The following is a 26,452-nucleotide window of genomic DNA, read 5'->3' as shown; positions in this document are numbered from 1 at the left end:
GTTTTCAACACCACCTTGATGGGTTGGTAGGCAGGCATGACCTTGCAGTATTTGTATGAGAATCCAGTGTCAAATAATCTTTGTGAATTATATTAGGTGGCTTGATGCAAATGAGCCAAGACAGCATTTTTTTTTTTGGTTTGGTACCTAATCATAAAAAAAGCCCTATATTCTGTAGTAGTAAGTCATGGAGTGAAATTCAGTACTTTAACTATATTCAATAGACCTTACTGCAGTTTTCAACATCACCTTGATGGGTTGGTGGGCAGGCTTGACCTTGCAGTATTTGTATAAGAATTCAATGTCAAATAATTTTTGTGAAAAATTCTGTTATGATAAAAATATCAGAAATATGGCAAACGTAACCAAAAGTTGCAAACGTTACAGGAAAAGGATTCTTCTGTAAAAGAATTTTCTTCTTGCAGACTAAAATTTCCTGAAAAAATAACAGACAATGCATGGAAAATCTATTACAAACAACAGGGCAAATTCAAGGACAGGTGCAGCCATAGCCACTATGAAGTAAGCATCCCTACCACTCCCAAAATGCATTATCAGTTGCCTCAGATGTCCAGGCAGTCCAGGGAACAATTTAAACATTGACTCAGCTTTGTGTAATCAGATTAATTGTTGCTAAGTGCATCATTTCATGACAACGTACTTCAACAAGTAAGGTATACAAATAATATATACCACAAAAGCAAATTACTTCTGATGTTATCGCTAATTGAGATATCAGATCAAGAAAGTATAAGGTTATTAATAAAGAGTTAAATTTTAGCTGTAAGCTTTTCGAGTTATTGATTTGCCAATTTACTGTACGTTGTAAAATTACGAAAGGAAACACTAAATTTAGGTTGTAAAACACTAAAATACTTACTTACTTACCTTCCAGTCTCAAAAAGTTTTCTTCTTTGCTGCTTTAAAAATTTGAGCTTGTGTTTACTACTCGCCGAAGTTCCTTTGTATTCTCTAACGTGACAAAAAAGGTCACGCAAGCAAGAAAAGGCTTGGGCACAAATTCAGTAGGCTTGGCTACTGAGTTGAGCCTGGTTTCTAAGCTCCTTCAGAAAGTGATCCCAAAAAAAATTTCTGCCTTTCGCAATGCCCTATGGGCCGTGAAGGGTTCACCTGCAGAGCCTCTTTTTAGGTATGACGATCAAGCCCCCCTTTTTAAGGGCCCCCCTTTTTAAGGGCCTGTGAGGTTCTACTTTACCGCGACTACGTTTCTACGCAAACATCAACGCCTGTTATTGTATTGCTTTCACAACGTTGAGATTCTGGCAAGATGTCATCGATAGCCAGCTTGATGCTCACCACTTTGGGTAAGTAAGTTCTACTCTCTGTTCGCCGCCAAGCCTGTAGTGCAGTTTCGTATTTTGACAAACCAGGAATGCACTCGAGACTCATGAAGACCCTGCTTGCGTATGAATATTTCACCCAGGTGAAGCAAGGCGGAGTATTCTTCGATCAAAATTATTGCTGAGACGTCGGGTAAAATTTCCGCACAGTCCCATACTACATTATGCATTCAGTTCTTGGATAGAGAAATCAAAGACAAAAACAATAGATTGCCATTGGGAAAACAGATTTGTTTTGCAATAGTATGGGGCTGTGCGGAAATTTTACCGCACAGCCCCATACAACATTATGCATTCAGTTCTTGGATAGAGAAAACAAAGACAAAAAAAATAGATTGCCATTGGGAAAACAGATTTGTTTTACAATAGTATGGGGCTGTGCGGAAATTTTACCAGACGTCGTAACCCTTGAACGCTGTGAACTTTCTCGTTTTGTAAATGGCGACTCGCAGATGAAAGCCTCATATCATCCGTTTGTTTGCACAGGGTAAAATACAAATGATTTAGATATTGTCGTTTATTAAGTGAAGTGCTCTGAAGGAAATTGTCGATATCGATGTGAATATGCTATCAAAACCACCTCACATGTTTTGTTGCGTTAGATGCGAAGACGAACCTCTAATTAACATTTTCATGTAGAGAGCATTTGTGAATGCAGAAATACGTGTGTAAAGCCAAATTGAAAATATCTGTTATGTGCTTTATTGTAAAATAGAACCAAATAGAGAATTCCACCTAATCTGCATAATTTTACACCTCATAAATAGTCAGGTTTTCCTTCTCTAAGATGAAGTAGTAAGAGGACAATGATGTTCAGTGCTGTCTGAAGTCCACTCGTTTATGCAAATAATGCTTATTATTGTTTTTTTAGAGGGCACGGTAACGAATCCTGCAATCTGATTAGTTTTTTACCTGGTCAGTATTTTCCTATCTCTGCCCACAGGCCACGGTAACGCTTTCGTGAGTTGCCGAGTACATCCCAACTTTCATTGTCATTTTTTCATAAATATACCTCGTTTTCTGGCTGGGCAGTATTTTTAAACAAACACGTCGGTCACTACCTCAAGCCGATAAATAACTTATGAATCCTCTCTTTTCTCTCTATCAAATCACTTTGGTTGACAGAAAAATATTGGTTTCAGAATTAATTTGAATAAAAAATAGTGTCGTTATGTTGGTTGACAAGCGGCCTGAAAACCGTCTGCAATTAATTTAATTGTTCACAAAAAGTGCCCAGAAAGTTGAAACATGAAGTATTTGGTTACAGTTAAACTGAACGATGGAACTTTCATTCATTTAATATCTGAATTTTCTTGAGCAATTTGTTAGTAGTGAAAGAGCGAGCACAGTTTTAATTTAAGTTCTACAACAAATATACGCTCCTGGTGAGTCTTTCCAATTCCATTCAATTTAGACATTTGTACCGTAAATTGCACAACAGAAATTGAAGGAATTTTTGAGAAAAGGCCGCATTAAATTCCCTTGTGTCTCGTTGGAGTGTGCCAGACCAGATTCACACACGCCATTGCAGCAAACAAATGGGCAAACTCTCACAACTTCAAAATAAAAAATTTGAATTTACTCACAATTACTTTCCTGGCCGTTTACTTAGTGAACAGAGGTAAATCTTCATACGTGAATGAATCGTCGATGAGCGTGAATAATACTTTCCATTAGATCATTGACTGTTTTTTAAGAAAACATTGTCGTGACAGACCTTGCCAAACTAGTTCCGTTGTCTTTCAAATCTTCTTGCACTTTTTTTTCTTATGCGCTCTCTAATTGACAGATTGTGACAGATACTTGTAAAAATATTGTTTCAAACTTTGTTTGGAAGCCTTTTAAATCACCTTTATCATTACGCAAGTGAAAATGTTTCAGTGAAGCATCTCCCTTTAATTTGTATCACCTCTACTTTAACTACCATTTACTTGCTCAAAATTTGTTCAGTTTATGGAAGATCTTGCCGTATTTATAGCCCTAAATCATTTGGGTTCTTTCAGAGTGTATTTCGTTAAGTTTAAAAAAAAATATATGTTATTTACCGGCTAAGGGTTGGTCCATATGGTGAAATACTGTGACCTCGGCCTTGAAAATGAAAGACCTCGGTCACAGTTTTTCACTATATGGACCTCACAGCTGGCAAATAGCATATATGTATTTAGTTCATTGCTGTCATCAAATCTTTGTTGCGCAGTATTGATTTCGTTTTAGTCACAGGATGATTTGACCAACAATTGCAATAGCACCAGAAAAACTTAGATTACAGCTAATTAGATCACAGGAATAATTCTTTGTGGAAAGTGTTCAATGTGGACAATGTACTTATGTGAATTTGAGTCTTAATTGATCAGTACCCAGATTTAACACTTGAATTCAGGTTCTTGATTTATCTATGATGATTCATATAATGATGTGGTTGTCTTCTTTGTATCATAACTAATTATATCAAGATTTAAGCAATGCAGAGAACATGTTATGATTGAAATTTGTGTCTGCATCATTACTATGATGTCAGCTCTCATGTTAAAGTCATTTGTCTATTTCTGATAAGGAAATAAAATTGTATGAATCATAGTCATTATTATATCTCTCAGTCAGTATGTGCACTATGATTGGTCAATTTAGTGTGATATTTCACTTTATTTTTTTCTCAGAGGGTACAGTAATGAATCTTGCAATCTGATTGGTTCTTAGCACACACACTATTTTCCTATCTCTGTCCATGGGCAATGGTAAAGCTTTCATGGAAATGTGGAGTGCATCCCTACTTTCACTGCCATTTTTCATAAAAATATCTCATTCTTCCAGCTGGGCAGTATTTTTAAGCAAAGATGTTGGTCACTACCTCAAGCCGATAAATAACTTATTAATCTTCTCTTTTCTCCCTCTCAAATCACTTTGGTTAGCAGAAAAACATTGGTTTCGAAATGAATGTGTATAAGCAAAAGTGTCATTAAATAGTTGACAAGTGGCCTAAAACCTGTCTGTAATTAATTTTAATCCTTCACAAAAAGTACCTGGAAAGTTAAAACGCGAGGAATTTGGTTACAATTGGATTAATATATGGAACTTTCATTCATTTAGTATCTGAATTCTCTCAAACAATTGTCCATAGATAAAAGGTGAGCGAAGTTTTAAGTTCTTCTACAGAGACGCTTTCAGTGGGTCTTTCCAAGTCTGTTCAATTTAGACATTTAGGAATTCAATGAGAAAAAGCCGCATTAAATCCCCTTGTGTCTAATTGAAGTGTCCCATTCAAATTTTGTTTTTTTCGGAGAAAAGACCAGATTTACACGCGCCATTGCAGTAAACAAACAAGCAAACTTTCACAACTTCAAAATCAAAAATTTGAATTTACTTACAATTACTTTCCCTGCCATTTACTTACTGAACAGAAGTAAATCTTTGTACATTAATCAATGATGAGAGTGAATAATACTCTCTGTAAGATCATTGACTGCTTTTGAAGAAAACATTGTTGTGACAGTCCTTGCCAAACTTTCATTGTTTCAAAGTTTGTTGGAAGCCTTTTAAATCACCTTTATCTGTACGTAAATGAAAATGTTTCAGTGAAGCATCTCTCTTTAATTTAAATTACCTCTATTTTAACTACCATTTACTTGCTTGAAAATTGTTAAGTTAATGGTAGATCTTGCTGTAATTACAGCCTGAACTCATTCAGGTTCCATTTGTGAAGAATTTCATTAGGTTTAAGGAAAAAAACAAAAATGTCATTTACCATCCTAGGTCAGTCCGTATTGGGAAAAACTGTGCCCTCTGTCTTGGGTACAGTTTTTCCCAATACGGACCTCCCGGTTGGTGAATATCATATATGTACAGCCTGCTACGTTTAATGGGTTGTTTGAATTGAAATCTTCACTGTTTATGTGAACCAGAAATATATAAACTTTTATGTATCTCATTTTCTTGGTCCCTGCTGTAAGTTACCGAAACCCCTTCTTTTTGGCTTTATGGCCTGGGTGCTTTGTGCTTGGGCCTTAAATCTAAGAGGACAAAAACTTGGTCAGTTACTTGCAGAATGGACCTTGAACTGGGCAGGTTAGAGGGTTGGATGTTTATAATTCGTGAATTAACCATGTTGATTTGGACTGCACTCGTGTGTCAGAAACAGATAATGGTACTTTTTTACCCCAAAATAAGGTTACCTGTAACTTCAGCAGGGACCGTAAGATCTTTTATGGCATTATGAGAAATTCTATGATGTTGTCTTTAACTTGGCCACAGATGTCTGCTGACATTTTTCCTGCTCTGCAAAGACTCAGTTAGTGTCATAATTTTAAAATATAGAATGCAGGTCACCTTGACAATTTACAAGGATATCACAATTTATGCAACTGTCAAGCCTCGGACTGTAGTGAAAGCTAGCATTTTCTCAATAACCATGTAGGAATTATATGCAATAAGGATGCCTACTACAAGAGTTGGTGAGAACCTCAGAATCGTCTTTGGAATATTAATGGTAAATATCATTGACCTGATTAATGCTTCTTATATTATTTGAAAAACTAACTGGCTAAAAATTTTGTTTCAAGTTGTGGAAAATGTGATCGAAAGTCCATTACTTGATAATCTACTTTTTGATTTCAGATCAGATACACTAGTCAATGATAAAATATTTAGGAAATTGTTCAGATGTTAATTAGAAGTCCAATTTAGTCAGTGGTCACGAGCAATTAAACATAATAAGACAGTGGTGTGGTCAAATGTAATACATGTATGTCATGAAGAATATTAATTCTGTGTTTAAAACTGTAAAAAAAAAAATGCAAAAAGATAATGTAATTAGCTATCAATCTTTCTGATAGATAAGAATGAAGGCATAACAGGCATTACTTTAAAAAAATTTTGCTTTACAAATTTTCCTCAATAAGTTGTCCCCTAATAATTTTGCAATGACAGTGTCAATGGAAAAGGTGCTGATTTTTCACTTGACAGGCACTTGTAGCCATAAACCAGTACTTGAAGCAAGTAAGTAATTTTCCTCTTTAAAGAAAAACTCTCAGACTGAGTTTTGCAATTTTATTATGATGGATACTCAACAAGGACACTTTGAAACAAAAATTGTACTACTACAACTATTGTCTATAAGTTGCTTAGGGTTAGGGTTGTACACGTATGGTAAGCTACTGTATTTATTTGCCTACAAGCTGAGTGATCTTTGCATGAAAATCAACTGAGAACTAGTCAAACTCAAAGAAGAAAAGAGTAGTTGGGCTTATAGCCAAGTATTTCTGTCAAAAAAAAATTGTCTATGAGAGAATATGGTAAATTAAATATATATTCAGTCATTAGCCACATGATCATCAACAAACACAAATTACTAGTCTTACCCAAAATCATTGTTGGTCAATGATTTATATATTTAGGTGGTGGCTCCTAAAGGAGCTGGTTTATCTTTGTGTATGTCATCTTAGGAATCATCTTTGCAAAGGTATGCTGCATCTTTTGAACTACTCTGCTACCTTTGCTTAACTGGAAGAATCTATTATGAAGAAATACACTCCTCGTTGCTTGACACAATTTTAATTATCTTACAACGATGAAGGAGTCCTACAATACAAATAACAACCGAACTATACTAAAATACAGTCCTTATAAGCTCACAAGAAAAACGATGCATATACCTGGAGATGATGTGCAATGTAAGATGGCTAACTTACAATAATAAAGTGGTAGGTAGAGTTCCGATCCAACGTAGATAGAGAAATACACATTTCCTCAAACGTTACAAGAACCTAAACTCAAAATGTCTGACTCCCTTGAGCCGGTCAGTGGTTGTGATAGTTCCTAGGCCCTAGCAGCCTGGTCAAGTCTCTTCACATTAAGGGTCTGAACACACTGGGCTTTCAAAATTTGTTTTGATCCACCAAAAATCTCACCAAAATTTGAAAAGCAAGATCAAATTTTCTCAATTGTGGCATTCTTTCAAATCATGGCTTGTAAATTGGAAAATCTGCCAGATTTCACACCTGAAAAAAATTTGTCCTACTCATAGACAGGATGATGATGCCTTTGGAGATTGGTAAGGCTCAACAAAATTTGGTAGGATAAAAAATCAGTGGGTCCACAAGAATCTCACTGAACTGATGACAGATTTTTCACAAAATAAACAAAAATTTGCCTATTGCACCAGGGCCCTTATTTTTAACATCCCAGAAGTACCAAACTCATCAACCACTCAATTTCAAACAGCTAGTGAAATTGTAGTTAATACATTTGGATGTCTTCAGCATTTCATGTAATTATTCTGTCATTCTAAAAACATTGTACACAATCTGTACGTGGTAAAGAGGTAGACATCAGCATCTTCAGTCATTAGGTAACTGTCATGTGATAAGCAATTGGTTTTATGATTGATAACTTGCATGGTTTTCAAAAATTAACTCGTATATCTACTGAGTAAGTTTAGTCTGATATTGAAGAAATGTAAAATGGTTTCCGTGTTTACAAAGCCTGATGTGAACACGTGGGAGGTTGGGAGAACACTCGATAAGCATAGGAAACCATGACGCGAAGCGGAGGAAACCATGACGCGTAGTGGAGTGGTTTCCAGCTTATCAAGTGTTCTCCCAATCTCCCAAGTGTTTACATCAGGCTATGTAAACATGGAAACCACTTTACATTTCTTTTATAAAATAACTAATGAAAGAGGAATGAAAGCCATGTTTACATATGCTCATGTGAAATGGTTTTATGGCCAATCAGAGCATGCATACTATTTGAATTATTTTATAAAATTATATTATGCACATATTTTGTAATTCAAGTGTCTGTTCAATTTTTACATCTATGTAATTTAGAAAGGTCAAAAGTGTATTTAGCATAAGAAATCACAAAATATCAAAGGGAATTGTGTTACAATGCTAACAAAGTTGCAAATGTAGAGTACATCCATGTTCATGTAGGTTTGTCACTTGTATAATCTAATATATAGCTTCTGAAAAATTATAGATGCTGTTAGAGGGTTTTGTCTTGATTTCATTCCAATTCTGTCAATATCCAATGTGAATCCCCATACCTAACAAATTAAATGAAGAAAGAGGTGAAACTACCATGGCAAGCTGCATCTTATTTTCTCATTCATTTTCTGTGATCATGTGGTAGTTGTAAGCAACTCAAAATTCATCTTTTTCTTACAACTAAATGTAGTCACAAAAGCTTCACTGGCAATTATGTCATCATATGATTCCAGTGCTGTACCCACTTGAATCATTTGATGATTCAGAGAGAAATGTGTTTGGTGCTGACAATCAATCATCATATGCCTCCGTCAATGATGTTTTTTGGCTCACATAAAATTATTCCTGTGTTGATCTTTGTGATTAATGTTATTGTTTTGGTTTGTGTTGAAGTAGGCTTGGCCAAAATTTTAGGTCATCTTGAATTTTTACCCTGTAGGTTCTAAATAGTTGTTACTTAACTTAAAATTTTTCTACTTGGAGCAAATTATAGGTTCTTCCACTTACCTCTTAGTAATAGTTATAGGACTGAGTGGAATGCATGTCAACAGTGGGTGCATAGGACAGTTAGTGTCTAATTACTGAGGCATAACATGTACACTGTTAAATTAGTGCTCAAATCAGGCTGGTGATATTCATGTACAAGAATTTTAGTTTTCAATTGTGCATGTTACTGCAACACAGATGATGGATGCAATGCATTTCTTACTTATTTAGGATGAAGTTTGTATGCGTCTACAAATTTTCTCACCTAAGTCCTGTGTGGGGCTTTTGCAAGTTGCAATCTAAAGAACTTAACAAGGAGCAAGACTGTTGTGGTCAGGGTGTGCATGCTTGTTGTCCAAAATGCAAACATGCATAGAAAAGAATGCATGTTAGTTTGTGCACTCTGACCTACTAATGTTCATAAAACTATCTGTTTGGGTGCACTTTGTTTTTGATTGAATCCTATGAAGGGTGCAGGTGCTCTCATGTTTTCATGCTTTTCATTAAGTTCTATATTAGAATTACCTTTATTAGAACATTTCATGAATGGGACAATTTTTAATTTGTATTTCAAATATTTTCAGTTTTTCTCACCATCAAGCATCAAGTTGTCCAAGGTAAGTTCTTGTTTGAATTTGAATACTTTGTGTTGTGAGTGAGGTGATATATGAGAAAACAGTTTAAGATTGACCCAGTTTCAACGAATATTGTCAGTGAAGTTTGACACCATCTGCAAGACTGGTTCAAGCAAGATACACTTAATACTAACCTGTTTACTTGTCAGTGTCATATAATAATAACTTTACTTCTGTTGCAATAAATATTAGTGACCCACTAATTAAAGGACACCTATTTAAGGACTGAAACAAAACTGAAAAATAGGTAAATGAATTCGTGGTACGTTTCTAAAGAAACTGGTGATGCATTGGTGGGAGAGTATAACAGGGTAATTTAGTGTTATCAACTGAGTTGAAAACATAAATTGGCCATGGTAAAGAGTTTAAAGGCTGATGTTTTGAGTGTTAGCCCTTTGTCTATCACTCTGATGAAGGGCTAAGGCTTGAAACATCAGCCTTTAAACTCTTTACGGTGGCCAATTTACGTTTTAATAAATTCACATAGACGTATTATTTGTAACTCGTTTATTGTATCTATTGAAGTAAGGTGTGGATCACTAATCTTAAATGTACATGAAATATGAGAAAATCAATCAATCAAAATGTCACTGTACAAACAAAAGCGAATAGTGTCAGGTTTCAATGTGTCAATGTGTCATGTCCTTGAGCAAACGTAAATGTTTTCATCATACATTTTTAACCTAGTTGATAACACCGAAAATAGGCAGTTAAGACTACATATGGCTACTGATATAGCAAAATTTTGTATTGCATTGAAAAGAATTAGAGGTTGTTTGATAATGCCATAAGGAAGCTTTCCTAAGGATTTGTCTTGCATGCAAAACAGAAAACCTGCCACATCCCACATACTTATGAGAGCCCTTTTCAACAGGAGAAAGATGATTCAAGAATATAGTGAATAATTGACACTCGCCCACTTATTCAATGATAAAAAATAATCATCCTTATAATAACAATAAAAATGATGATGATAACAAAAGTAATAGTAATGATAACTTATACGGTTAGCTCTAGAACCTCACTGTTTCTCTGTCAGTTTATCCCCAGACTCCAATAATGATTAAACTAGACTTCTTTTAATTTTGATGTGCCTGTTAACTATAAATCATTTTCTAATTTCATTGCAATTCCACCATTTAACCATTCCACCATTCAACCATTCCAACATTCAACCATTCCAACATTCAACCATTCCAACATTCAACCATTCTAATATTCAACCATTCCAACATTTAACCATTCCACCATTCTCCCATTCCACCATTCTCCCATTCCACCATTCTCCCATTCCACCATTCTCCCATTCCACCATTCTCCCATTCCACCATTCTCCCATTCCACCATTCTCCCATTCCAACATTCACTCATTCCATCGTTCAACCATTCAACCATTCCACCATTCAACCATTCCACTATTCGTCCATTCCACCTTTCAACCATTCCACTATTCTTCCATTCCACCTTTCAACCATTCCACTATTCTTCCATTCCACTATTCTTCTATTCCACCATTCCACCTTTCCACCCATTCAACCATTCCACCATTTAACCATCCAACCAATTCAACCATTCCACCATTCCACTATTCAACCATTCCACTATTCAACCATTCCACTATTCAACCATTCAACCATTCCACCATCCTCTCATTCCACCATTCAACCATTCCACCATCCTCTCATTCCACCATTCAACCATTCCACCATCCTCTCATTCCACCATTCAACCATTCCACCATTCAACCATTCCACCATCCTCTCATTCCACCATTCAACCATTCCACCATCCTCTCATTCCACCATTCAACCATCCTCTCATTCCACCATTCAACCATTCCACCATTCAACCATTCCACCATCCTCTCATTCCACCATTCAACCATTCCACCATTCCACCATCCTCTCATCCCACCATTCAACCATTCCACCATCCTCTCATTCAACCATTCCACCATCCTCTCATTCCACCATCCTCTCATTCCACCATCCTCTCATTCCACCATCCTCTCATTCCACCATCCTCTCATTCCACCATCCTCTCATTCCACCGTCCTCTCATTCCACCGTCCTCTCATTCCACCGTCCTCTCATTCCACCGTCCTCTCATTCCACCGTCCTCTCATTCCACCGTCCTCTCATTCCACCGTCCTCTCATTCCACCGTCCTCTCATTCCACCGTCCTCTCATTCCACCGTCCTCTCATTCCACCGTCCTCTCATTCCACCGTCCTCTCATTCCACCGTCCTCTCATTCCACCGTCCTCTCATTCCACCATCCTCTCATTCCAAGCAGAGGGGCATTTTGTTGCGCATGCGCCAAGAAAGTTTGTTCGGCGCGTTCGGCGCCATTTCAATATTTTCAGCGCGCTTTTGCCGGTTTTCGACTGAGCGATCGACACCTTTCTGTGATACTTTTTGGAAAGGGATGAAAGAGTATGACAAGTTTACCACCATTTCTAACTCTGTGGATACTCGTGGAGTTTGCTGGCTCTTCGGATGAGGATATTTTAATGATCAAAGTGCGAACAAAACGCGAAAATAGACCGAAAACTTGAAGTTTGAAATTTGATTTGCTGACGATCAAGATGTGCCCATGAGACTACAAACCTTGAAGGTTAGTCTTAAGATGTTGATTTCTTACTTCTATGAATCACGAAGTGGTGTGTGGAGGCGATCGTGAGAAATTCGTTACGATAATAGAAGGTAAGTTTGCAATTTGATCTTATTTTACTTCAACTTTGAAATAAAATTACGTTAAGTTCGAGGTGGCCCCCAAGCTTCAAATCACTTCAAATAACATCTTCTATTCTTTCTCTTTGTAGTCCCATAGGATACAAGGCTTAAAAAAGTGTTCCAGCTTCAGGATTGAGTTGCACTTTCTACAACCTTCGGCGAATTCGTTTTTGGGAGGTTGAGGGGGAATCTCTAAGTCATGGCTCACAACTGTCTTTGGCCTTTTTGCTCTCCAAGTTTGTTGTACTTGGTATGTAGGCATGTGTCTTAACAACGTTTATAGTCTTGCCTCGATCATCTCCGGTTTTATCTTATTTTTTTGCTGTGTTTTGGTGAGAATTTTTCTGATTGTCCTTTTAGGCTTGAAGTGCTAACTAGAGGATAAACTTCGGTAGAACTTGTTTTATCACATGGCCCCCAAATCTCTCACCACTGTCAGTTCATTGTTTATTTATTTAGCTTTCGGTCTAACCAGTTCATTTACCTCAAAAAAATGCGTGGGCTTTGTATCATGAGTTTAAACTGGTGCCGTTTTCTTCATGTTCATGTGTTATTCGAAACGGATGGCGTCAGCCTCATTCTATCTTGTTTATTTCAGTAGAATACTTCTGCCATACAAAATGAATTTTGAGTCGAAGTGTACTATAAAACTCGCAGATCAAAATTATCTAACTTTCTCTGGTTCTTAAAACATGAGATGAGCGATACAACAAATGGATAATTACTCAAGGGGCTGGAACTCCTTGTTTCTTTAGAATGTGAACTACAGTATTTCTGTCATATTTAAAAACGAATTTCGGGTTCAAATGTCTTCAAACTAGTTCGACTTGCATTTCACTTTGCCAGATAAGTCTTGATCCTTCAATTTTTATTTCTTAATTGAGACTGATGATTGGAATTAACTGTTATGTTCTCTGCTGTTTAGGGAGATGTGAAGAGACCCCACTACATATGGTCGGTGCAATTGACAGAAAAGATAGGTGTGACATTTGCTGTGGCAAGCTGGCATTCAAGAGAATGTAATTAGTACCAGAAGCTTACTACTGGTATAAATTATTGATCTTTTGTTCTCTCCACACAACTTGCCTCAACTAGCTTATGCTATATGCAACTTGTGTCTATACCTTTTTTGCAACTATAAATTACCAATAAAGTTTTTTGAAAGTTTTGTCTAAATTTCATGGGAAAAGAATATGAGGAGTGATCAGGTGAAATATTTTCCTGTTCCTTAAGAGTGTTTGAGCTTCCAGTCTGAGCTATAAAATTTCTTAAGTGACTGATTTATGATTTTTCTGCCTTAAAATTAGCACAGCCAAACCCCTGGCTTGAAAACTATTAATTTCCACAAATAGGCATCCAAGCCAACACCTATTACTGCAGAATATGCAATGTCCCCTTTTGACATGTCTCATTTCTCTCAAATCTAATAGATGTAAATCATCCATTTTCATAAAGAGATCAACAAACCTATCCACATTAGTTTAATCTGACCTCATTTAGTCTTATTCCTGAAAAGAAAAGGCTTTTGGAAATATTTTGTTTTTTATCCTCACTGTTAAATATCAGCCTTACTGGTTCTCTGTTGTTTGGCATGTATAAGAGTCTTTTCAGACCATCAAGTTGTCACACAACTCTTATATTTTAATAGGTTGGAGAATAAGGTTGCAAAGAGTGTATATGATTTTGTTGTGCAGTTGAAATGATAAATGAAAGTAATTTTTACTGGGTAATAATTGATTTATTTAACTATTCATCTTACAACTGGAAGCCCAAACTAGTACTTGTTTTCATTCACAATTTCCCAACATCATCGATCATATCTGATGATATTTCTGAGACTAATGATTGAAAAGACTTCATCTTACTCTGATAAAATCCATAATTATTCCTCCTTTTCTGACCAGATGGAGCTACCATTGCATTAGCATTGACTTTCTTTTCTTTACTCGACATTGACCTTTTTTATTTTGGTAATTGGCCCTGCCGGTTGTGATTCATGTCAAAAAAAAACTTTTGAAACAAAACATAAACTTTTGTAAACTTTAAATTTTTGCCAAAATTGGAGGTACGCTGCACTTGCAGTACGGTTGAAGCTCTAAAAAACGCTTACAGGAAGGCAAGTACTTCAAATGATCACCGATAACTTGAGATAGCAATGATACGATAGAAGTATACTATCCAATTCTTTTGTGCGCTTCGACAGGTTAGTTGCATCCTTCAAAAATAACATTATCCTCATCGATCGCCCAGACAATCACAAGCCAAGACTCAAACAATCTTTTGTATTTTTTAAATAACTTCCTTCCACACATCACACAATAATTTCAAGACTTTACCGCTTCCATCTAAGTTACAGAAGAAAAAATGAGAAGAAAGGTTGTCTCAAATACTCGAACCATTGTTTTTTCCGACGTATTTTACTGCTTCTTTTCTTACGCGATTCTCGAGTGGGAAAACGACGCGGGCGCATAGCAGCGGTTTCTCGTATCAAACTAAAATTTACAGAACATGCGCAACAAAATGCCCCTCTGCTCTCATTCCACCATTCAAACACTCTTCCATTCAGCCATTCAACCATTCCACCATTCTCACATTCCACCATTTGCCCATTCCACCGTTCTACCATTCCACTATTCGCCCATTTCGCCCATTCCACCATTCTCCCATTCCACCATTCTCCCATTCCACCATTCTCCCATTCCACCATTCTCCCATTCCACCATTCTCCCATTCCACCATTCTCCCATTCCACCATTCTCCCATTCCACCATTCTCCCATTCCACCATTCTCCCACTCCACCATTTTCTCATTGCACCATTCTGTCATTTCGCCATTCTGTCATTCCATCAAATAGCGTCACCTTGTTCAACTCAACGTATCGTATTTCAGACCTTTGAGCATTTGTCGTGGATTGAATTGGTAAATTGATCTCTTTTCGAATAAAATTCTTCAAAGTTTCCACGATGTGCAGATCAAACCTTTTTAGATATGTTTGCAAGGAAAAATTGCTTTTTTTTCAATTACGCACCGGAGACGCTATTGTGAAATTATTTTGAGATGTTTATAATCTAGTGCAGTGTCACGGTTAGAACTGAAAAAGTTATATCTTCGGATATACTGGGAATAATTCGCTGATTCAAATGGTAAAATGCTCTCTCTTCTGAGAAAACTTTTCCCTCTAAATTTTCTAGATACGCGGATCACTTCTTTAAAGACTTTTCTAAAGATGCGAACAGGCTCTCTGGGGGAGTCCACTTAGACTTTCGAATCTGAATTGTTTCGAAAGTGTCTTTGTTCGAAGTGTTAGAATCATCCTCTTTGTCATGAAAAAAGGCTTTCAACTGAACGCGTTGAAAGAATTTTTCAACGTCTTGCCTTACTGCAGTACTCGGAAGAAATTAAATACAAGATAGCGATGTATCTTAAGTAGCTGGCTACGCGGTACACGGAAACAGTCAATTCAAGATGGCGATGTATCTTAAGTAGCTGGAAAATTTCTTGCGACACTCGCTACTGATAAATTTTGTGCCTATAATTTGCGCGTTTTTATATAGAACGAGGTTTACACAAAATGAATAAAGGGGTAAGTTTCTAAAGAAACTGTGGTGCTGCGTCGGTGGGAGAGTATAGCAGGTAATTTAGTGTTAACAACTGAGTTGAAAACGTAAATTAGCCACCGTAAAGGGTAAAAAAGCTGACGTTGTGAGCGTTAGCCCTTCGTCAGAGCAATACGACGAATCGCTCTGGCGAAGGGCTAACGCTCGAAACGTCAGCTTTTTTACCCTTTACGGCGGCTTATTTACGTTTCCAACTCAGTTGTTAACACTCAATTACCTGCTTTACACAAAATGGCCAAATATTGAGGTGCTACTTTTTTTTTTAACACCAGAAATAAAAATCACTAATATGGTTTAAAATGTAAGTGTTTAGGCTGTGGAATCACTTACTCATTGACGCTGAAAGAACAAGGAATACACGATAATCTGTCTTGAATTATTTATTCATCACGGCGTACGAATAAATATCAGAAGGTGGAATTACTTAAAGACGTTGAAAAATTCCTTCGCCGCGTTCAGTTAAAGCCTTTTTTCATGACAAAGAGGATGATTCTAACACCTTGAACACAGATACTCTCGAAACACTTCATATTCGGAAGTCTAAATGGACTCCCCTAAAGGGCCAGTTTAACATGCAATAAGTTAGACATTGGTGAAAAAGGAAGACAACTAGGTAACCAATTCTGAGAACACCTTCGCGACGTAGAAGGAAAAGATAAGGAAGCATCCAAACCAGGCGCAAGACGCTTTAATGTCCCTAATCACTCTAAACAACATATGACAGATTGCGGCCTTTCCTTAGATCTAGGCAGTTCGCTAGTGTTTACTACAAACATACAGATTCACATAGTTACCTATTGTATTCATCTTCGCATTAATCACACCTCAAGAATTCCATACCTAAAATATATTAAATTCACACGGCAACCAGGTGGACAATCAGACATGGTTTGATACTACTCTGGTTTACAGATTTAATGAATGTAACCGAAGAAGTTACAATTCATAGACCCAACGTTTCGACGCTCCTGTCCAGTGCCTTCATCAGGGGTGATCTAAACGCTGCAACAAGAGGTCCTTTTATATGATCGCTAATTTTTTCGCAGTTTCTCAGACTTCGTCGTTTATGTAGTGACGACTCTGATTTTTCCGAAAAATCAGAGGCAATGTACTAGTTTTTCGATAAACATGACTATCCTGTTTCTGTCGTTCAAGCGGGCCACCACCGTGCCCAAAAAATTGATTTACAGTCAGCACCATAAACGGCTGAGAAGGAAATCACTAACCGCATTCCATTCACTCACACATCTCACCCTCACAACCACGCAGTTAAACCTATCATTCTTTAAAACATTGGTGAAACAGGAAGACGACTACCTTCGCGACGTAGAAAGAAATGTCAAGGACGCATCCAAACCAGGCGGTAGACAATATAATCTCCCTAGTTATTCTAAACAACATAAGGCAGATTGCGGCCTTTCCTTACATCTAGGCAGTTCGGAAAGCCGCAAAACACTAGAACAAAAATATACCTTCCAAATCGGCACTCTTAATCCCCACGGTACCAACGAGCGCTTTTCATTCAACTAATTTGTTCTTGTTTTCTCGTCACTATATTCCCACTAATAGCGTAGCTCCATTTTCTGCATATAAATCCCCGCATAACCCACAATTTCGTCAAGGGCTAACGCTCGAAACGTCAGCCTTTAACTCTTTACGGTGACCAATTTACGTTTTCAGGCTTCGTTGTGAACAAAGAGGTCGTTCGTATTCCATTGTTACCCTCACTCACTCAACAGAACAGCATTATGGCTTTGCCTCCCTAGGAGGCAGTAGTCATAAAAAGAGTAATTCTAATAAATCAATTAAAATTGGAACAAATTTCTATCGCATAAAATCCTATAATACGTAAATATATCCAATTATAGCATATATATAAAAACCAAGAGTTGCACGAAGCGCAATTTTTGCAGTCAGTAATAGCTATATCTTGTTTTCTGATTAATTTCTTAAACATTTGGACAAAAGTGGTGATCCCAGATACCTCACCGAATCCTTCCCAAAATGCGTACTGTTTACTCAAGGGATTACAATGTCCTTCGTTCTCAGGTTGTAGATAGTACTATCGTAAAAAATAATAATAATCTGATGTTTCAATCTGGGTACAGGTAGCTTTTACCTTTAAACTTAGATATTGCCATATCTTGTGGTCTCCTGTTATGTAAAGTTGGTAATTTAGTCCTTCCCAGGAGTGCCTCATGAGATGACTTACTATCACCGACAATCAATGGCCCTGATGTATAGCTAGCTGTTACAAGTTGCAGGTAAACTACTGTAACAAAACTGAATCGATTTGGGTTTTTTTTTTAGCGTCAGCTTGTGACGGTGGAGTGCAAAGAGTGTATGCAGAATACAGTAGAAATGACTCCATTTTCAGTCCTGGATACCCTAGGAGTTATTATGATTCACAGTCTTGTCAGTGGCGGATCATTGCTTCCTCCGGCCATAGGATCCTCATCTACTTTACAGTATTCGATGTGGAAAGTTGTGAATCGTGTAACTGTGACAAAGTGGAAATTTATGATGGACAAAACCAATACTACAATATTTTGTCAAAAAGTTGTGGAAACAGTCTTCCTGACCCAGTGTATTCTACTGGTACTGATATCTTCATGAAATTCACTTCTGACTCTATGGTATCACGGAGAGGCTTTGTGGCACACTACAGAGTGCTGAATGATTCATCAGGTTGGTCTTGAATAGTTTGATTAAAAGAGGATCATCAATTTATTCTCGTGCATTCGTTAATGAGATCCGATGCAGATAAGGTGAAATAATCAATATAACAAAATTTGGAAGGAATATGTAGGTGGACTCAAAGTTAAACTAAGTGAGAGATTTGCAAATAAATCAACAGAGGTTGTTACATAACAACAAGATGAACAGAAATGTTGGAGAAGAAAGGTAACGCCTTTCCCATGAATTAAGAAGAAGGCCAATTACAATTTCAGTGCGGTAAATTAAGTAAAACGTTTTCACAGGCATAGCCATACAGACCGAGAGAGAGAGAGAGAGAGAGGATAGCAACGAGTGGTCAATTAGTCAATATTTTCAAATCAACAAACTCTTTTCCAAAGGTTAATTCGACGTAAAATAGACCTAACGAAACGATTGAAAATACAGGAATGAAATTACTAGGAAGACTTTCAAGGAAATCAACGTGTGCCAAAGCAACCACTTATGGTGTCAACATAGAAAAGTAAACATAGTTTGCTAAAAAAACATAAACTGAACAACTGTGCTACACTGTGCTGTATTAGTGTGAATGTATGTGAACAGATGTGTTTGTCTACATGTTGGCACTCCTGCGGGTAAGGTTTAAATGTTACGTTGATGTGTGCTATAGACACTTTGTTCGTCACAATATTTCTGTTCAGGAGCAGAAATGCCGATGTAGACCTTCACATGCATCCCTTGTGAAAAAATTGTCAATTGTGGTCGAGCGAAGGTTGCTATAACCACGAGACTTTATCTGTTTCAGCGACATTTTTTCGCCTTCCATTCACAGTCTATTTTTTTTACGAAGACTGATATCAGAGATCTTCGCGTGCAACTGGAATCAGGAGAAGTTTAGAAAGTTCTGCGACGGAAAACATTTCGGGAGTCATATATGTTGACACCTTATAATTGGCTGTTCACTCATTTCAGGTTGTCCCTCAATCATTCCTGGCGCCTCAGCAGGCGTAATTTATAGTCCCAATTTTCCTTGGAGTTATCCGCTCTCCAGATCATGTGAGTGGCGCATTAGAGCACCTTGGGGGCAAAGGGTTCATTTGAAGTTCATAAAATTCAACTTGGAGACTTCTAGTTTTTCGTGCGAATTCGACTACGGTGGAGGTGCTGGATAATTACAACACTCAGCGTTGGAAAGTACTGCGGGTCTGGATATTCCATCTTCCATCTCCTCATCCTCCTCTTTAACTGTTAGTTCAACTCTGATTACTCCAACAAATTCTCGGGATTCCTGTTACTGTACCCCAACGGGATCCAGCTTCCCAACAGGACGCCAGTCCTGGACTACTTACAGTGACCTTACACCTCAACAACGGTACAATATCACAGTTGTAGTAGTTTTACAGCTCTTAAACAAGTAGAAGGGGGTAGTTCATCTTTGTTCTCTAGCTTACCGAGAGAGAGAGTTGTGCAGTAAGGAGAGGTTGTCTTTACATTTATTATTCCACTACTACGGTCATTTTACCATATTAGGGCATATGAAACACGCAGTATGCCAGCTTTTACACTCTCACGGTTGCACACCTTAAATTCGACTTCAGTTGATAGTACCGAATTACCTTGTTATACTCGACGACTGACGCAGCACTAAAGTTTCTTTAGAAACTTACCCCTTTATTTATTTGACAACTTAGACAGTACGGAATGAATAAATACACAGTTTCCTTAAACATGGTCATTTTTATTTCCTTGACGTTTCATGAGCTTTTTCCTTCAAATTATGACACACGAGAAATTTTAAAACAGATTTTATAGAATAAATCAAAGAATAACTATGGCCAACTCGTTCGAAAAGTACTTAATCTCGAGATGAACATGGTTGTGAACTTTTGATTTGGTTTTGCAGCATGCAAGGTTGCTCTTGTCTCAAAGCCAAGCTTCTGGAAAATCATAGAGAGATCCATATTATATTAACGATCCAACTCTGCAGAATGATAAACGCATATATAGTCTACAAATTCTTCAAATTTAGACATTGCAAACCAAATCGTTCTTCGTCTGCACAAGCCAAATTCCACCATTTTCTATTCGTATGTCGACTTCGTCACGTTTCGTCTCACAGTTGCTCAATACATATTACATAGTAAAGCAATAATCTTTGTTTACAGGGTTTTCTCCCGCTTGCATCCGATGACAAACTTTTGGGTATTCTACCTTGGAACGAAATTACCTCAGAATGCATTTTTTTTTTAAATTTTATTTAAAACACGGGTCAATTCATCAGCCTAAAAAATACATATCACATACGCTAGAATATTTAAAACTCAAACTATATACTATAACACTAAAAGCTGTTTTCCGTGAGTGCCGTGCGTTGACTTAAAGAAGTCATTGATCTTACGTTTAAATACCCCCAGAGACTCTGTGTTCCTTATATCGCATGGTAGACTGTTCCATAATTTGGCGCCATTGTAGCTAAAACTTTTTCGGTAATAATTAGTGCGCGGTAAGGGAACATTGAGCTTATTTTCAGAGTCCCTGAGGTCATAAGCAGAGTCACGCCACGTAAACTTTGAACACAGATACTCTGGAGCTGCATGTTTATGTGACTGCAAGTTTTTCTGACCAATTGAAACTAAAGATATGTGGCAATGAATTCCCCAAGTTTTCTTTTATGAGAAAAGCACACGATTATTGTCGTCCGCTTCTGACCGATCCAGTCGCCAATGTTTACATAAGATCACAGGCAGACCACACTATGTGATCGTAGTTAACCCTTTAAACCCTGAGAGTGACCAACATCTAATTTCTTCTAACGCTAATACAGCTGAATCATTCATTGAGATCACGAGAATAAAGGAAATGATCGCTAACCAACGAAGCTTTGATTGTTAAACAAATTCTCCTTGTGGGTACTAAAGGAAATGTGCAGAGAAGAGTATGAGACTATGGATACTGATGTCAGGGTGTAAGGGGTCAATATTGTTGACATGAGACGAACAAAATCTATGAGGGTTATGAATAATGCTGTGGCTAAATGCCCGGCAGTCAGAAATTTTCGCAGAATTTCAACTGTGAGGTTCTTTCAAACTTGAATATCAGAGGTTTGTTTGGAAAGTCAAGCGATTCCAAAAATTAATCTATTGTTTCAAATGGACAAATTCTCCGAGCTTGTGAAGCTTATAATATCGCTCATTTATCGACACTTAAAATTCTATGCTTCTGATCAGATTGCTAAGCACGGTCTCGAGTAGACTTAATGCTTGGCAGTTAGAATTTAATATTCACCAGAATGCCGTTGAAAGATTTCGAAGCGTTTTACGTCGGATATGGCACTTTTATCACTTCTTTTCTTAAAAAGTTCTTTCTGGAAGACAGTAATTCAACGTGTTCCCTTATGCTGTATTTTGGTTTACTTGATGTAAAGATTTCCGACAGTAGCTTTTCATCTTTTACCATAGTACCCCCAAAGGCCCTGGTACATTGGTAAAACGAGAAAACCTCCTTAAATCTATACTCTGTGAAAAAGAGTTTTCTCGGAATTCGGTGGATATTTCCGACCGTCGGGTATTAAGTCCCGGTAGTCTGTTCAAGCGTCGACAACCAAGCGATTTTGTGGTTGGAGCTTGGAAAATTTGCCCACTCAAAAACAAAATACTTCCAGAATCGCTTGGGATATTTGAACAAACATTGAATTTAAATAAATTTCATTTGAGGTTTTCTACATTGTTTCCCTCCATGGTTACTGAATTTGAAGCTGTTCTGACCTAGGTGACCCTTAACCTTTGCACCCTAAAATCAGTATGCATATTCTCCATACTTCACTTCATATATTTCGTAAGGTGCTAACAGGGAGAATTTGTTTACCAATCAAGAGCTTCTTTCGTTGCTAATCATTTCCTTCATTCTCATGACCTTAACGTGTGATTCAGGGGTGATATTGTAGAGAGAAATTTGATGCTAGTCACTCCTGGAGTTTAAAGGGTTAAGAAACCAGCTTGACCTCCAAAGCGTTATAACATGTCTATTTTGTTTCAGTATGGTACGTATAAGCTTGACCACTGAAAAAAAACCAAGGCAATTCTTAGAATCGCATGAAATTTCTAAACAAACATCGAATATACTCAATAGGTTTGTATGGAGTTTTCAGTGGCATCTTGGTGAAAACTTCTAAACTGCTGGTCATTTAATCCATTCGAGACCGTGCCGGGCAGTCTTACCAAGCGATATTCTAGAATGCTCAAGCTCGGAGAATTTGTCCACTAAAAAACAAATTCATTTTCTTAATCGCTTGACATTTCTAAACTAACTAGATTAATGGAAATGTTATTTTTAAGGTGTTTACGTTGAAAGCACAAGCTCGACATCCATCCGTTCTGATTATGACGACTACTTGAAAACCAGGGCTCCCTATTCAAGCTGCACATTCAAAATTTCTACAAGAAGGGTTACAACCTGAAGTTTAGTCTTGAGACAATGTATATGCCAGGCTGTTATAGCTGTTCATGTGGATATCTGAAAGTTAGAGATGGAAGTTCATCAAGTGATCCGCTTCTCGGCGAATACTGTGGCAGTGTAAGCTCTGGCACAGTAACATCGACAGGAAACCATTTATTCATTGTTTTTAACAGTGATTACAGCAGTGCCCGCTTTCGCGCAACAGTCAGTTCCATCAAAGGTAACTTTTCTTTCGAATTGTACGCGAGCAATGATTTCCTTCAAACCACCATACTTTGAAGCAACTACTCTTCTCCCTATTTCATTTGTTGTTTGATCCAGGTTCTAATGTGAAAGTTGCGGCCATCGTCGTGCCAATTGTTATCGCAGTTGTCCTGTTTTCCGTCATCTTTGTTGTCATAAAGTGCACTAAGATAAATCGTTCTGCTGGACCGGCTGGATCATCTCGTGTGAACGACGTTCCCCTGCAGCCCCTCTCAGATACCATGGTGGTACAGACGATTGCGCCGTCTCTGTCTCCTGGTACACTGCAAGTTGATGTTCCGCCACCTCATTCCATACCCCTGACAGCCCCTGTTCAACTGCCTCCCTCCACTGATCATTCACAGGGTTTTACTAACTTCACAGTAGAAGGAGAATATGTTCAAGGATGAACATTTCTCGGCCTATTTCCAGGGTTCGTTGGTTTGATGCGTGTGTAATTTTCTATGCGGATAAACTGGATATTTACTAAATTAGTTATTAATGCATTTTATTATCCAATCACACAAAGTAGAATACAAATAACGCGCGAATAGGGTACAAATATCCTGCGACATAGTACAGTTGGTTATTTCCTACCATTAAAAAAAAAACCTTCTTTAACCGGTCGGCTGCTCGCGTTACGCTTCTCTTTCCGCTTTGCTTTTCCCGTCCTATGAGAAATGAGCAGAAACACTTGACAGAGAAAAAAAAAAGTTGGATAATAAATGACTTATTAGACGTTTTGGAATTTAGTATTGCGTACTACTTTTGTATTTTGACTCGCCCATCGGGCTTTTCAAAATACGGCACAACTCGTACTCAGCGATACTTCACACCAAAACATCTAATGAGATATCTAAGCTAGGGGACTATAAATGCAGCAGTGACATGGATTTACTGGTTGTAAACGTGTCACGAGGTTATTTTACCGTGTATCTAGTAGGAACTTAGCGTGAAGGACTTTGAGGGCTCTTCATATTTTATATTGAATTAGAACATGTAGAATACTTGTACGTTGATTTTAGTTCAGGTTATGTTGACAAGTACAACTGATCGTCAACACAGCCTCGATACGCGCGTAAGTGGTTAAAGAATGTAGAGTGCTGTTCTTTCATCCCCGTGGTAGGGTGGTTAATAGTTTAGTTCACACATTTTTAGCTTGGAAAAATTTTTCTCTAAGCCGACATAGATTTTTAGCTTGTGAAAATCATGATAATCCTGTTTGAAGAGTGTTATAGGGTGCGGCATGGTTAGTAGTTTTGTTTCAGATTCCTTGTTTCGTACATTTGAAAGGTCATGAATATGAAATGCCTGTTTGAAATTCATAGTTATTACCGTTCATAATGATAGCAATATCAGACGAAAGTTTATCAAAACAGATGATTTTGCTTGATGTACTCTGCGATTGTGGGTATTATCTCTTGCCATTATCAACTGCCTGAGGTAGAATTTAAACTACATAGTGCATTTCATGCCGATGAAAGAGAAGTGGCAGAACAAGGAGGAATAGGCTACTATGTTTAGTTATTATGAAAGCATCAAATTAAGTCACAACAATTTTAGTTTTAATTAGTTTATTTCATAGTTTTGTGAAAGGCTTCTCTTTAAAATAACGTATAGTAGAGCGAAATGCTTTTATGAAGTAGTTTTATCTTCTAACGACCCTCTGCAATCAGACTTTTTATAATAAAAATTATATTCTTTTGGAACTTGATTTGAATTAGAGCAGTAGTCAATTTCATTTTAGTCAGTCAGTCAATCATGATGGGTATTAGAATGTATGAGAAGCTTAAATCGCATTTTAATATAGAATTTGATTACCAGCTTAATAATAATTAATAAATAATAAATACGTGACTGGAATCCGTTAGAGGAAGTAGCCCTAGTAAGTCTGTGCTGTAATGACGTGGTAACTCAGAAATGACCTCACCTCTTAGAGGTGAGTGTTAGTGTTTAAGAGTCAAAGAGCGCTCTTCGATTGAGTGTCGTTAAACCAAAAATAAAAAAAGAAACAAAAAAATAAGAATATTGAGAAAGTAAAACAAGCAAAGTACCTGTAAAGAAGGTAAACGTAGTGACGAAGATGCCGCTGGTTTAATTTCTGAATCAATCACAGAGTGAGATAAAGTAAAACCATGCAGTCCTTGGTTACTTCTGACACGTAATTTAAAAAAGCTCTATAAAAGTATTAACGTATAATTCATTTAGCTTGTAGATATAAATGTTGCCTTAAAAAGGAGGATGATAATAAATAGAGTGAAGAGAAACCTGCTCGAATCTTTTTTCTAATGATATCTCAATACATAGGATCATTAAACTGTACGAAGTCAGCCTAATGATGGGTGAGGTACAATATCATAATAGTTTTGATATCGTTTGTGGGATGCTAAGGAAGCTAAAAATATTTATCTACAATGGCAATGGAAGCTTCAAAAGTGAGAGGGGAAAAAGCTGATATCCATTTTGGTTTAGAGAACGCTCGCAATCAATGATAATCGGCATCTTCATTTTAAACAGCATAGTTTCCGGGCCATTCATGGAATTACAGAGAACAATCAAAAGTAGACATGAAAAACTCTTCGTTGTCACCAACTTATGAGGCTGGCACGAACGAAAGGCTTTGATTTAGAGAGAATATTTAAGCATCGACAAGTTCTAGACACCTTATCGATAAAGGAAAGGATCTTGACGAAAGGGAGTGGAAAGAAGGGGAAGTTTAGGGAATAGCCCTTGTCTTATTGTAAGAAGACGACCGAACTCCTCTACATGGCTAGTGCTGGGCTGTGCCGGTAGAGTTCTTTTGACGCATTCTACTAAGACTTATCACAGCTAACTCCCTGCCATCCTTTTCGAGAGAGGAGAGGCATATTTGTTTGTTCATGAAGTTCCGCGGAAATTTAACCTGTGTGTGTGTGTGCTGGCAGAAAAAAAAAAAGGATAGGTTAACACAATTCCTGCGTTTGGCTTTAAAGTATGCTCCTTGGAAATTGGTTTCAAATGATCGCCTTGGGCCTTTGAGGGCTTTTGTTGATATGCACGAATTTAAAAAAATCCATATTTATGATCCAATTTTGCAAATAAACAAACATGAAGACTCTCCTTCCAGACTTACTTTCTACAAGAGAATATAAACAGTTTATATTCTCTTGTTTCCCACATTGCTATTTTCTCCTGAAAACGTCTGATTCCACTAATTTGTCAGCTCTCTTCATGTTCATTATGATTAACAATGTTGCAATAGTGTTTCTACCTGACCAGCAT

General features: G+C 37.3%; 1 long non-coding RNA gene and 1 pseudogene across 2 annotated transcripts; both read left to right on the top strand.

The window, feature by feature from the left end:
• Positions 1–1,190: 1,190 nt before the first annotated feature.
• LOC131780776 (CUB domain-containing protein 2-like) lies at positions 1,191–25,458 on the top strand (annotated as a pseudogene).
• Positions 11,809–13,488, top strand: LOC131793339 (uncharacterized). 2 transcript variants are annotated; one of them, XR_009340906.2, is made up of 3 exons: positions 11,809–12,080; positions 12,289–12,531; positions 13,125–13,488. It is a non-coding gene; the product is annotated as an uncharacterized lncRNA (long non-coding RNA). The 2 variants fall into 2 exon arrangements; XR_010716231.1 differs by having other exon boundaries at positions 11,809–12,169.
• Positions 25,459–26,452: the final 994 nt, after the last annotated feature.

This window comes from Pocillopora verrucosa, chromosome 14 (genome assembly GCF_036669915.1).
Source record: "Pocillopora verrucosa isolate sample1 chromosome 14, ASM3666991v2, whole genome shotgun sequence".
Lineage (NCBI taxonomy): Eukaryota > Metazoa > Cnidaria > Anthozoa > Scleractinia > Pocilloporidae > Pocillopora > Pocillopora verrucosa.
This window is presented reverse-complemented; position numbering and strand designations above follow the sequence as displayed.